General features: G+C 43.9%; 1 protein-coding gene across 1 annotated transcript in view; it reads right to left on the reverse strand.

Moving 5' to 3' along the window:
• The window catches only part of LOC149776222 (beta-1 adrenergic receptor-like), an 80,524-nt gene that overhangs the window by 52,099 nt on the left and 12,788 nt on the right, over positions 1–15,637 (reverse strand). The window lies entirely within an intron of this gene.

A 15,637-nucleotide genomic window follows, 5' to 3' on the forward strand; every position in this document is an offset into this window, starting at 1 on the left:
ACAGTAGGTTACTCGTCCAGTTCGGCCATGAGAGGGAGGTTTTCAATGGCGTTGAGGGCATCATTGTTCACGTGGTTTTCTTTGGAGTACAGTTTGGAGTAGTATTCCACCCGACGCTCCGTCTGCTTGCCCTTGTTGTGGATGGTATCGCCTGTGGCAGACTTCCGTGGTGCTGTCAGTTTCTTCGTGGGACCCATTGCTTTCTTTATGCCATCGTATATGCCTCTGATGTTTCCAATATCTGCTGCTGACTGGATACTCTGACAGAGCTGAAGCCAGTATTCATTGGCACACTGCCGTGCTAATCTCTGCACTTTGCTTCTGGTAGACCTGTATGCCTGTAGTGTCTTCTGACAGGGGGGATCGCTTGTATTGCAGGTGGGCACTGCGACGCTCTTCTATGGCTGGCATGAGTGTGACAGAGTTAGCCTCAAACCAGTCATTGTTCTTTGATTGCTTCTTACTAAGATCCGTGTGGCTGTGCTGTATACAGTCTCTCTGATGTAATCCCATCTTTCTTTGGCACTGCCGTTGGGGGGTTCTGAGTCAACCGTCTTGGAAATAGCATATGTGAATTCCTCAGCCTTGTCTGGATATTATGTCTTGCTCACATCAATGCGTGGTTGACCCTCTTGCCTAGATCTTCTTTGGCTGAAGCTTCATTTTACAGCACACCAGCGAGTGGTCGGTGTCGCAGTCAGCACTGTGGAAGGTACGGGTAAGGAGCACAGCCTTCATGGCTGACCGTCTTGTAATGATCAAGTCCAGCTGGTGCCAGTGTTTAGACCGGGGATGCCTCCAAGACACTTTGTGCTGTGGCTTTGTCTGAAAGAATGAATTGGTGATGCTGAGTTCGTGGTACGAGCACATCTCTAGAAGGCGCTACCCATTCTCATTCATCTTCACAACGCCAAACTTGCCAAGACAGGATGGCCAAGAGTCATGATTGGTACCCATCCTAACATTGAAGTCGCCCAGCAAAATCAAGTTCTCTTCCTTGGGAATTTTGTCGATGAGCGAGTTTAACTCATCATAAAACTCATCCTTGGTATCTGTGGCGGTTCTTAGTGTGGGAGCGTAAACACTGATCAGGTTGATAAGCCCGTTTGTGGTGTGGAGGCGGAGGGATAGCAGTCTTTCATTTCCTTGTTGGCAGGCTTCTATCATTCCCAGCAGAGTGTTCCTGACAGCGAATCCAGAGGGACCCAGAATCTGGTAGTCGTGTCTCCTGTAGTGAGGCGATGTCGACCTGGAGCCTTGCAAGTTCGTCGTTGATGACTGAAGTCTTACGAACATCACTGATTGTCTGGAGATCATCTGAAAGCCCAGTCAGCATGGTCCGGACATTCCAAGTACCTAGCTTGAGGAATGAAGTCTTCTTTTTTATTTTTATTTTGTTATTTCTTGGTGCAGTTGTTGCAGTCCGCTTGTCAGGTACTCGCGTACCTTAAGCCTTACGCACCCAGCAAGGCAGGCGAACTGTGGCGGGACGGCACCTTATTGGCTGGGGGCTGCCCAGTTTGAGGCGGGCGGTAGCTGTCCAGTGAAACATGTAGGTCTCTCCCACCGTCGGAAGCAACCCTATCGTCTGGCTCTACGCCAATCGAGCGGTTACTTATAACCGGTAAACTGCTGCTTCCGGTGTTGTGTCGACGTTATGGAGCGAAGCTGGAGTGTTCTCTCCAGGGTGCAAGCCTGGGCAGGGTGATATGGATAATCAACTGTTGTCCATGCAGCTGATCCCCCCTCTCCACGCAGCTGATGGATCCAAGGAAAAGGACAAGCCGATACGTCATGGCACCAGCTGCGTCGCAGGAGTTGCCGAGATGACACTGAAATCAATGCCAAGTCGCCTTAGGGACTCCGACTCCGGATTTTCCGTTGGGGTTTACTCCCTTAGCTTTTCCCCTGAGAGGGTATAGTCGCAAGGCAGTGAAGGTCTGAAATCGGAGTTTACCTTCTCCTAGATGGGCGACCACCCAAGATTAACGAGCCCCATCTGCCCGAAGCATCTGGTTTTGAGGCGCCAGAAGCTCGCCTGTCATCCCTTCTCCAGTCAGTTTAAACAGGTTCCGCCACTCGTGAAGGCCTGGAGTTGGATTTGGTTGTCAGATGCTCTATCAGACGCAAGCCATTGGGAGATTTCCAAGGGAAATGGGTGCCTATCTCCAGCAGCAGAGGGGGCGAATCGGACATTTTGTCCAAACGTCATTTGGTTTAATTGATACTTTTCTACACTCAGCGGATCCAGCGTCGTCAGCGCCTGGTAAAAAAAAAACGACGTCGTCGTCGGGGGGGGGGGGGGGGCAAATCGAACGTCATTTAGTTTAATATACCTTTTGCATTTTCGATCCAGCGTTGTCAGCGTCCGGTAAAAAAGCGCGACGACCGCGTCGATGTCATCGCCCCCTCTGCTGCTAAGGGGCTATTTACAATGAGGGTCTTTATGATCTTACAAACAGAGTGATCACTAACTCCTCCTCTTGTAGATCAATTAGGTTATTTGACTGATCGGTAAGTCTAAAATTAATTCTCGTTAAAAACCGATTATGGCATCGCATATAGACCGGATTAATTGGACTCTCAACGATTAAAAATCCCGGAGGGGCTGTTGGTGAAAATGAATAAAGGATATACCCCTGTTGAGCCTGATTTGATTGCTTGGTATCCACCTGGTAACTCCCTTCGATAACATCACACACTAGATTGATTGCTATCACCGATGCAATATTTACGTTGTATGGAGCAATATGCCTACCACCCTCTCCGTTATCGTGTCTGAGGATAATTGATGGACCGAGAAAATCATTAAGAAATTTTTTTAGTTCTGGCGCGTTGTATCCTGGAAACTTGAAATCGGGTAAATCGGCTTCTGTGATATTATACTCGGTTAGGAATTTTTGTTTATTATTATCGCTGTTAGCAGATATTGTTTTAACGATTCGTTCATTGATATATTCCATGTCTGATATAAGTTGATTTAACACCTCAACGTGTTTACCGCAGTCAGCATAATAAAAATAATTATTTTTTTAATTTTAACCAGAGCAATAAAATTATTCTTCGGACCTTGATCGGCACGATGAAATTGTCTTCGGACCTTGATTGGCACAATAGATCTACCAGGTTCGATACGATATCGTGTCACAAATTCCGTGCATGGGGAAAGTGTGGAAATTCCTATAAAATTAAATAATTCCACACTTTCCCCATCCTCCGTTTTAGCTGCGTCCTGTTTCCTTTCGAGACTTTAGAAACTCTTCCGGGGTTGGTATCGGTTTTTTCTTTCGTCGGAGATATTCTATTGCTGACCGATACTGTGGACTACCACAACCGATACAAATTCTAACTTTTCCTCGGACGCCCTTGCCGCATCCAAGACAGGGCTGAGGGCCATTCTTACATCCCTGTTTTGATGTGCAATTATGTGCCCCGCAAAACTCACCGTAACAGTTTTAACCACATTGGACTCTTGATCCCTGGGGGTGCCATTTGCATTTATTGACAGCAAGCGCTGGATTAACCATTATTATTAACTATTAAATAAGCATTCAATTAAATATTAAACAGTATACTGTATAATGGATAATAATTATTCCAATAACACCTTTATCGACCTGTTGGGGCGTGGAACATCTTACTATGAGGAGTCCCCGGATGAATTTTTTAAGTCCCCGGAAACGTATCACGATGTGCGAGAATACTACCGAAGGCGTTTGGGTCCATCTTGGAGCGTTTCCAGTAAAAAGTCCGCAATGGAACTTCTTACCGTTGCGGACTACCAGTTTCGCGGAGTAATTATTCAGCGAATGGGGAGATTTTACGTATTTGTGGACGACCCCGACATAGCGGAATTCCAGGGGTATTCCGCCGTTACTGAGATTATTCCGAAACACCGATGTAGATACCCGACCATCGACGTGGACTCCAAGACGCCATCGCTGGCTGAGTTGTTGTCGTATTTTCGTAATCTAGTTGATTCCATCAACGATGTTTTAGTTTTTGAAACCAGCGGTGGTTATCACATCCTGTTGAAAACGATCCCGGTGGATTTCGAGGAACATCGATCACTGTTGCGGAAAGTTGCCACGGATAGACCAACATGGAATGTTGATACACAAGCTGGGCTGTATAGCATCAAATTGCCCAGAAACCAAATCGGCAAAACCGAACAGCGTTAATAAGCGATTAATCTATCCTGTTGGATTTACCAGTACGCTGCTATCTTGTCCGGTTTCTATTCAGCCGTGTTACGAACAACTTACCGATGATGGCGCTGAGCGCGTTGGCACCGAAAGTGACATTGATGATGAAATCACCAGCGAACAAATTCAACAGTTTTCGACAGCGTTGTCTGGACAACCCGATCAGATCATCGGAACTACAAATCAACTCAGCAACATGATATCGCTGGGGCGAGTTGCGGGCTCAATTTGTAATATTTGTCAGCGACGTCACGGATACAATGAGATCGGTGGATTCATTGATGGAAAGGCCATTGACGCGTTTGTATGTGTTTACTCTGATCAGTTTGTGATCGGTTGTTACAGAAATACGCAAAAAAGATAATAATACCGCGTGATACTGAAACCGCTAGTGACGATGAAATTCTTTACGAAAGGTATGTAAGGAGTTTTAATTATCGCCGTGGAAGCTACGGTGGTGAATTTCCCAGGAGGTTTCCCGATTATACTTACTGCGAGCCACCTGTTCATGAAGGCGGCCGGGGATGTAAAATTATTCTTTACGATGATTACATGGATGGATCCCATTGTGGCCTGGGAAAATCAGAATCGGCGTGGAAATCAATACAAGACGATCGGTCTGTGTTGTGCGTCTCATACAGAAAAACATTTACTAGAAAGACCACCATCGATCATAGTCTCGAAACGTACGAAAATATCCATGGGGATATTATATTTGACGTTAAAACGCCTCGTAGAGTCATCTCACAGATAGAGTCGATTGTACGCGTCCGGGGGATTCCTGATGTGCTATTGTTGGATGAGTGGCACGGAATTCTCCGACAGATAACCTCGTCGAGTCGCGGCAAAGAAATTTGGGGTGCACTAAGCTGGCTGATTTTATCCGTAAATCGCGTGATTGTACTCGACGCAGATGCCAACAACGATGACTTAGAATTATTCAGAAAACATTTTAATCGCCCGGAGATGAAGTTGATTATCAACGAGTATCAGCCCGATCATGGAAAGAAGTTTATTGTGGAACGGTCTCACAGCGACAACTATAATAAACTGTTAGAAACGCTGGCGCGTGGAATTCCCGCAGTGGTTTTCACGCATAATAAACGACACGGAAATTATTCTGTGGAGTCCCTCGCTAAATTGTTACAGCATTTACGATACCGAGTAAAATACTATCATGCGGACACTGACTCGGCCGAAAAACAGCGAGATTTCGCTGATACCACTGTGGCGTTTGAAAACATCGACGTGGTGATATACAATCATACCGTTGAGGCCGGAGTATCCATCGTGGACCCGCGATTCAAGTACATGGCGGTGTTTTCCGAAGAATTGGGGTCTGTGGAGGCGACCAAACAAGCAATTCATCGCTTCAGAAATATTTCGGAAATACATTATTCCGCAACAAAACGGATTCACACGGAGCTTCCATTGACCCGCGACGAAATTATTTCCACGATTAAATCACATGAAAGGGATTTAGTGCCCGTGGAGTTGTTGTTCAGGACGCCGAGTCGCATAGATTTGAGTCCCAGTTACGAATACGCTTTTGTAAGTACAATCATCGACGAAAACAACTCCAAGTGTTATTTTACCGGGCGACTTGTTGAAATGATGAAACGAACCGGCTATTCAGTTGAGTGGGAATTACCAGATGAATACGAAACATGGAAGGAAAAAAAACAACGAATCCAACAACGCGTCAATGACGCGGCAATTAATGATGACCCCGCCGTAGATGAATTTCTGAAGACATCAGTCGGTGAAAGAATAGCCGCGGCGGGGGATGGTATAGCGCGAAAATACCATCGATATAACCCTGATGAACGATTAGAACCGTACAAGAAGAAATTGATGTATCTCAATCACGTATTTCAAACTGATGTGAGTAAACTGGACATCGACAGGATAGAACATCTCGATAATAACATTTCGCGGCTGCAACGATACCAGCGGGTTCTCGTTGATAAGCATAATAACGGTAGAGCCGTTATAACGACTCTGTGTCGCTCCGATAAAATCAGTCCGCGGCAACAACTTGAAATAGTCAGAAATGTCCTTGACGCGCTAAATCTCCCTGATGTTGTCCCGGATCGATTAGATGTGGCGTGTGTGTCAGTTAACCGCGACGAGTTAATCAAAAATATTTCAGCGATGTTGGCGCAACCGGATCAACTTGACAAGTATAACATGCTGTTGAAACATTTCAGTGATATATTTCCGGATGTAAAATTCTTTAGAAAGGGCACCCTGACGCTGAAACACATCATTGAAAAAATCAAATTGATCTACAAGGGGTTCGGTGGAAGATTACAATCGGATGATACTAAACACGCTGAACGATCTAACTACACGCTGTACTATCCTGAGTGGCCCCGATCCGACCTCGTAGATGACCTGACAACGACCATTGAGACCGTCGACGACGATGGATTCGCTGGTAGGGATGTTGCCGCGGTGGATACGTACACTACAATGTTACGATTTCATGTGTGGTCGGTTAACGGTTGGTTTTCTCGATATGACGGGTCAGATTGGTCAAAGTAAAATGGGGAAAGTGTGGAATTATTTATTTTTATAGGAATTTCCACACTTTCCCCACCGATGAAATATGACCTCGTTGACCGGCCACAGACAAATGTCTGACACGTTACCACCGCGGTGGTAACACAACCGTCGCTCGCGTACCCCGCGTCACCGGCGGGGTGAAATCACATTCATAAGTAAATCTCGCACCGATTAAAAGTGTGGAATCATACTTTTTCCATACAATGAGCCACTGGGGAAAGTGTGGAATTATTTATTTTTATAGGAGTTTCCACACGGGATTTATTTATAAGCCTGTTGGGGAAAGTGTGGAATTATTTATTTTTATAGGAGTTTCCACACTTTCCCCAAATCCCCCATGACGCTTGTTAAAAACCGGTCTCATGGTTGCTGGTGGTCATGCGACTGTCGGTGGTGAAGTGTTGCTTATTTTGCAGCAATAAATATTTCACCTCGTTGCGTTGTTGCAACGGAAGATCTATCGAGGTTATTTTTCATCAGAGATATCTCCGCGGAGTGTCTCCGATGCCATCAACGAGATAACAAGGAATATCACCGTGGTAGCGGTTTCTTTTGCCGAATCAAATTCAATGATTTTTTTCTTTGAGATATTTCGTTGCCAGCTGTTGCGAGGTGGCGTTTTTCGGGTTTTAAACGCCGCGGTGGTAAATCATAATCGCCTCGACCAACCCAACTTATTCCATCGCGGGGTACAAATTCCATAGCGGTTTTTCTGATATCTTTTTAACATTTAATTGAAATAATCATATTAGCATAATGTCGCAGTTCGAACTCGCACTCGATGATTACCGACGCTGTAATCCGCGAATTACAGTTCGTGACAGGACTACTGGCACCGGCCGGAGAATAATTACTGAAAAGGGTCCCGATGGCGTCACTCATATATGTGCCATCCATGAAAATAGGGAGGATGCGGCCCGTGTTCGCCTTAAGAGGAAATATAAGCTAAGACGTCTTCAGCAACTGCTAGACATTTTAGCTGGTACTGGAAACCAGTATCGCGTTGATCTCATCGACGGCGGATTTTCATTTACTAAAGAATAACACTCCGTTCAACGCGGCACCCTGTCCACGCGGGTCACAAACTTGATATCCTCGGGAGATATCACGCCAGGAACTGCATCCATTACAAATTTATCCTCGCGTGGTTTATCCTCGCGTGGTTTTTTCTTTTTGTCAGTGGTTGTGACCAACTCGTTGTTGGGTGTCTGTGTAGCGGTTGCGGCCAACATGTTGTATTCATCCGTTATATCATCGATTCGCTGAATCAGCAGCGCGTTACTGTGGCAAGTTCTCGTTGAGCATTTCTGAGCTAGTTTTGAAGTTTATCAGCGGCGCGTTGCACATCATCGTGGCGCCGTTGCATATCATCGTAACGCCGTTGTAGCAGATCGTACGCGATTATACGCGACTGTACTATCAGCGGCATGTTTCTGTTGTATTAACGCGGCGCTGAGTTGCCGTTATTCTCGTTGGACAAATTATTTAACCGCCACTGCAGGTCCTGAATGGTTTGTTTATCCACGATGGCATCCATCGCCGGCGATGCATCACTGGGAGCATCAATAATTTGTTTTATTTCATCGTCGATTTTGAGATCCATCATTCTGATATCGTTGTCGGGTTCGTTTTTCCATATTTTGTAGTGCGCTGGTAGCTGATTCGGTATCGATCAGCTATTTCCGATATTAATGTTTTTCCACGGAGCCGCATGATTTCGCTGACGTCTTCGTCGGTTAGCACTCGCCGGTGTGGCATTATTTCAAATGAAAATATTTTTTTACAACAACAACAACATCGCTGTGGAAATGTTAATTTACCATATCATCGATGAGTAAAGTGGCATTTTTTACTGTAAAAAATATGTGTGGCATTTCGCTGGAATATTTCTTCTTAAGACAGGTATGGAAATGGGGAAAGTGTGGAAAGTCCTATAAAAATAAATAATTCCACACTTTCCCCATTTTACTTTGCCCAATCTGACCCGTCATTGGAATATTTCTTCTTAAGACAGGTATGGAAATGGGGAAAGTGTGGAAAGTCCTATAAAAATAAATAATTCCACACTTTCCCCATTTTACTTTGACCAATCTGGCCCGTCACTGGAATAAAATTGAAATTGTAATACTATCAGTGTTACCATGTATACGTGTTTGTTGATTTTATTAGTTGCTACCAACACGCATGCTGGTCTTAGACTACCAGGAACCCCATATAGTTGGTATGGTAGATCAGACTGTCCTAAATGTCCTAGATGTCCCTCATGTGATTGCCCTACATGCCCCACATGCCCTACATGCCAGGGCTGTGATTGTCCTACATGCCCACCTCAACCAACATGCTCGCGTCAGTATGATGATACTAAAAATAACGGAAATGTTTATTCTTGCATCAATAAGGCCTGGCTTGTTAAGAACTGTGATTGCAGCATAAATATCGAAAAAATTGTTAATAGTAAACCATTAATAAAAGGATAATGAGTTACAAAAAATATTCATCGCGATAATGAGTTACAAAAAATATTCATCGCGATGATGAGTTACAAAAAAAATATTTTTTTTTCTGCGGTAGAAATATGTCAATTATTTTTATTGTTGTTGTTGTTATTGCAAGGTTACTACTAGTAGTGACTGCTTAGGGGTCAATACCAACAACAATAAAAATAATTGACATATTTCCACCGCAGAAACTGGTTTCCAGTACCAGCTAAAATGTCTAGCAGTTGCTGAAGACGTCTTAGCTTATATTTCCTCTTAAGGCGAACACGGGCCGCATCCTCCCTATTTTCATGGATGGCACATATATGAGTGACGCCATCGGGACCCTTTTCAGTAATTATTCTCCGGCCGGTGCCAGTAGTCCTGTCACGAACTGTAATTCGCGGATTACAGCGTCGGTAATCATCGAGTGCGAGTTCGAACTGCGACATTATGCTAATATGATTATTTCAATTAAATGTTAAAAAGATATCAGAAAAACCGCTATGGAATTTGTACCCCGCGATGGAATAAGTTGGGTTGGTCGAGGCGATTATGATTTACCACCGCGGCGTTTAAAACCCGAAAAACGCCACCTCGCAACAGCTGGCAACGAAATATCTCAAAGAAAAAAATCATTGAATTTGATTCGGCAAAAGAAACCGCTACCACGGTGATATTCCTTGTTATCTCGTTGATGGCATCGGAGACACTCCGCGGAGATATCTCTGATGAAAAATAACCTCGATAGATCTTCCGTTGCAACAACGCAACGAGGTGAAATATTTATTGCTGCAAAATAAGCAACACTTCACCACCGACAGTCGCATGACCACCAGCAACCATGAGACCGGTTTTTAACAAGCGTCATGGGGGATTTGGGGAAAGTGTGGAAACTCCTATAAAAATAAATAATTCCACACTTTCCCCAACAGGCTTATAAATAAATCCCGTGTGGAAACTCCTATAAAAATAAATAATTCCACACTTTCCCCAGTGGCTCATTGTATGGAAAAAGTATGATTCCACACTTTTAATCGGTGCGAGATTTACTTATGAATGTGATTTCACCCCGCCGGTGACGCGGGGTACGCGAGCGACGGTTGTGTTACCACCGCGGTGGTAACGTGTCAGACATTTGTCTGTGGCCGGTCAACGAGGTCATATTTCATCGGTGGGGAAAGTGTGGAAATTCCTATAAAAATAAATAATTCCACACTTTCCCCATTTTACTTTGACCAATCTGACCCGTCATATCGAGAAAACCAACCGTTAACCGACCACACATGAAATCGTAACATTGTAGTGTACGTATCCACCGCGGCAACATCCCTACCAGCGAATCCATCGTCGTCGACGGTCTCAATGGTCGTTGTCAGGTCATCTACGAGGTCGGATCGGGGCCACTCAGGATAGTACAGCGTGTAGTTAGATCGTTCAGCGTGTTTAGTATCATCCGATTGTAATCTTCCACCGAACCCCTTGTAGATCAATTTGATTTTTTCAATGATGTGTTTCAGCGTCAGGGTGCCCTTTCTAAAGAATTTTACATCCGGAAATATATCACTGAAATGTTTCAACAGCATGTTATACTTGTCAAGTTGATCCGGTTGCGCCAACATCGCTGAAATATTTTTGATTAACTCGTCGCGGTTAACTGACACACACGCCACATCTAATCGATCCGGGACAACATCAGGGAGATTTAGCGCGTCAAGGACATTTCTGACTATTTCAAGTTGTTGCCGCGGACTGATTTTATCGGAGCGACACAGAGTCGTTATAACGGCTCTACCGTTATTATGCTTATCAACGAGAACCCGCTGGTATCGTTGCAGCCGCGAAATGTTATTATCGAGATGTTCTATCCTGTCGATGTCCAGTTTACTCACATCAGTTTGAAATACGTGATTGAGATACATCAATTTCTTCTTGTACGGTTCTAATCGTTCATCAGGGTTATATCGATGGTATTTTCGCGCTATACCATCCCCCGCCGCGGCTATTCTTTCACCGACTGATGTCTTCAGAAATTCATCTACGGCGGGGTCATCATTAATTGCCGCGTCATTGACGCGTTGTTGGATTCGTTGTTTTTTTTCCTTCCATGTTTCGTATTCATCTGGTAATTCCCACTCAACTGAATAGCCGGTTCGTTTCATCATTTCAACAAGTCGCCCGGTAAAATAACACTTGGAGTTGTTTTCGTCGATGATTGTACTTACAAAAGCGTATTCGTAACTGGGACTCAAATCTATGCGACTCGGCGTCCTGAACAACAACTCCACGGGCACTAAATCCCTTTCATGTGATTTAATCGTGGAAATAATTTCGTCGCGGGTCAATGGAAGCTCCGTGTGAATCCGTTTTGTTGCGGAATAATGTATTTCCGAAATATTTCTGAAGCGATGAATTGCTTGTTTGGTCGCCTCCACAGACCCCAATTCTTCGGAAAACACCGCCATGTACTTGAATCGCGGGTCCACGATGGATACTCCGGCCTCAACGGTATGATTGTATATCACCACGTCGATGTTTTCAAACGCCACAGTGGTATCAGCGAAATCTCGCTGTTTTTCGGCCGAGTCAGTGTCCGCATGATAGTATTTTACTCGGTATCGTAAATGCTGTAACAATTTAGCGAGGGACTCCACAGAATAATTTCCGTGTCGTTTATTATGCGTGAAAACCACTGCGGGAATTCCACGCGCCAGCGTTTCTAACAGTTTATTATAGTTGTCGCTGTGAGACCGTTCCACAATAAACTTCTTTCCATGATCGGGCTGATACTCGTTGATAATCAACTTCATCTCCGGGCGATTAAAATGTTTTCTGAATAATTCTAAGTCATCGTTGTTGGCATCTGCGTCGAGTACAATCACGCGATTTACGGATAAAATCAGCCAGCTTAGTGCACCCCAAATTTCTTTGCCGCGACTCGACGAGGTTATCTGTCGGAGAATTCCGTGCCACTCATCCAACAATAGCACATCAGGAATCCCCCGGACGCGTACAATCGACTCTATCTGTGAGATGACTCTACGAGGCGTTTTAACGTCAAATATAATATCCCCATGGATATTTTCGTACGTTTCGAGACTATGATCGATGGTGGTCTTTCTAGTAAATGTTTTTCTGTATGAGACGCACAACACAGACCGATCGTCTTGTATTGATTTCCACGCCGATTCTGATTTTCCCAGGCCACAATGGGATCCATCCATGTAATCATCGTAAAGAATAATTTTACATCCCCGGCCGCCTTCATGAACAGGTGGCTCGCAGTAAGTATAATCGGGAAACCTCCTGGGAAATTCACCACCGTAGCTTCCACGGCGATAATTAAAACTCCTTACATACCTTTCGTAAAGAATTTCATCGTCACTAGCGGTTTCAGTATCACGCGGTATTATTATCTTTTTTTGCGTATTTCTGTAACAACCGATCACAAACTGATCAGAGTAAACACATACAAACGCGTCAATGGCCTTTCCATCAATGAATCCACCGATCTCATTGTATCCGTGACGTCGCTGACAAATATTACAAAATGAGCCCGCAACTCGCCCCAGCGATATCATGTTGCTGAGTTGATTTGTAGTTCCGATGATCTGATCGGGTTGTCCAGACAACGCTGTCGAAAACTGTTGAATTTGTTCGCTGGTGATTTCATCATCAATGTCACTTTCGGTGCCAACGCGCTCAGCGCCATCATCGGTAAGTTGTTCGTAACACGGCTGAATAGAAACCGGACAAGATAGCAGCGTACTGGTAAATCCAACAGGATAGATTAATCGCTTATTAACGCTGTTCGGTTTTGCCGATTTGGTTTCTGGGCAATTTGATGCTATGCAGCCCAGCTTGTGTATCAACATTCCATGTTGGTCTATCCGTGGCAACTTTCCGCAACAGTGATCGATGTTCCTCGAAATCCACCGGGATCGTTTTCAACAGGATGTGATAACCACCGCTGGTTTCAAAAACTAAAACATCGTTGATGGAATCAACTAGATTACGAAAATACGACAACAACTCAGCCAGCGATGGCGTCTTGGAGTCCACGTCGATGGTCGGGTATCTACATCGGTGTTTCGGAATAATCTCAGTAACGGCGGAATACCCCTGGAATTCCGCTATATCGGGGTCGTCCACAAATACGTAAAATCTCCCCATTCGCTGAATAATTACTCCGCGAAACTGGTAGTCCGCAACGGTAAGAAGTTCCATTGCGGACTTTTTACTGGAAACGCTCCGAGATGGTCCCAAATGCCTTCGGTAGTATTCTCGCACATCGTAATACGTTTCCGGGGACTTAAAAAATTCATCCGGGGACTCCTCATAGTAAGATGTTCCACGCCCCAACAGATCGATAAAGGTGTTATTGGAATAATTATTATCCATTATACAGTATACTTTTTAATATTTAATTGAATGCTTATTTAATAGTTAATAATAATGGTTAATCCGGCACTTGCCGTCAATAAATGCAAATGGCTTCCCCAGGGATCAAAAGTCCAATGTGGTAAAAACTGTTACGGTGAGTTTTGCGGGGCACATAATTGCACATCAAAACAGGGATGTAAGAATGGCCCTCAGCCCTGTCTTGGATGCAGCAAGGGCGTCCGAGGAAAAGTTAGAATTTGTATCGGTTGTGGTAGTCCACAGTATCGGTCAGCAATAGAATATCTCCGACGAAAGAATAAACCGATACCAACCCCGGAAGAGTTTCTAAAGTCTCGAAAGGAAACAGGACGCAGCTAAAACGGAGGATGGGGAAAGTGTGGAATTATTTATTTTTATAGGAATTTCCACACTTTCCCCATGCACGGAATTTGTGACACGATATCGTATCGAACCTGGTAGATCTATTGTGCCAATCAAGGTCCGAAGACAATTTCATCGTGCCGATCAAGGTCCGAAGAATAATTTTATTGCTCTGGTTAAAATTAAAAAAATAATTATTTTTATTATGCTGACTGCGGTAAACACGTTGAGGTGTTAAATCAACTTATATCAGACATGGAATATATCAATGAACGAATCGTTAAAACAATATCTGCTAACAGCGATAATAATAAACAAAAATTCCTAACCGAGTATAATATCACAGAAGCCGATTTACCCGATTTCAAGTTTCCAGGATACAACGCGCCAGAACTAAAAAAATTTCTTAATGATTTTCTCGGTCCATCAATTATCCTCAGACACGATAACGGAGAGGGTGGTAGGCATATTGCTCCATACAACGTAAATATTGCATCGGTGATAGCAATCAATCTAGTGTGTGATGTTATCGAAGGGAGTTACCAGGTGGATACCAAGCAATCAAATCAGGCTCAACAGGGGTATATCCTTTATTCATTTTCACCAACAGCCCCTCCGGGATTTTTAATCGTTGAGAGTCCAATTAATCCGGTCTATATGCGATGCCATAATCGGTTTTTAACGAGAATTAATTTTAGACTTACCGATCAGTCAAATAACCTAATTGATCTACAAGAGGAGGAGTTAGTGATCACTCTGTTTGTAAGATCATAAAGACCCTCATTGTAAATAGCCCCTTAGCAGCAGAGGGGGCGATGATATCGACGCGGTCGTCGCGCTTTTTTACCGGACGCTGACAACGCTGGATCGAAAATGCAAAAAGTATATTAAACTAAATGACGTTCGATTTGCCCCCCCGACGACGACGTCGTTTTTTTTTTACCAGGCGCTGACGACGCTGGATCCGCTGAGTGCAGAAAAGTATCAATTAAACCAAATGACGTTTGGACAAAATGTCCGATTCGCCCCCTCTGCTGCTTCTCCCACATCCGCCCCCGGCGATGACAACCCTTGAAACCCGAACAGATAATGCATCTCCCAATGCATACAACTGTAGCTTGTGTTGATGCTGATTTGCTGTAGGTACAATAACTGTCAACATTTTTCTTTAAAAAAATTCCAGGATTTTTAAGTGCTTAAAATAGCAGAAATCAACGTTTATACAATGCTTTTAGGTGATATAGAGTCGGGAAAATTGATAATTTCTTTCAGAGGCACAGGACAACTTGCTTTATCATCAGTATGAAAAATGACTCCTCATTATTGAAAAATAATGGTTTCTTGCTGTAGGGCATAATGCAACGGTACAGCTGGACCTGTGCAGCTTGCAGGCATACGACTTATATACGAGTATAGATGGTAACCCATTTACACCTATGGTCCACCCGTCTGTACATATGTACCAAGCAAGGAACATTGGGAATTATTAACATTTTTGTAAAAAGCATATTGCTTTTAGCCAAAAATTCAAAAATATATGCAGTATATAAAGCTGAAATATAAAGCATCAAATCAAGACATATTTACAACAGAGAAAGCAAACCTGTAAAACTATAATATATT

The sequence above is a fragment of the Sinohyriopsis cumingii genome, chromosome 18 (genome assembly GCF_028554795.1).
Source record: "Sinohyriopsis cumingii isolate HCF-2022 chromosome 18, ASM2855479v2, whole genome shotgun sequence".
Lineage (NCBI taxonomy): Eukaryota > Metazoa > Mollusca > Bivalvia > Unionida > Unionidae > Sinohyriopsis > Sinohyriopsis cumingii.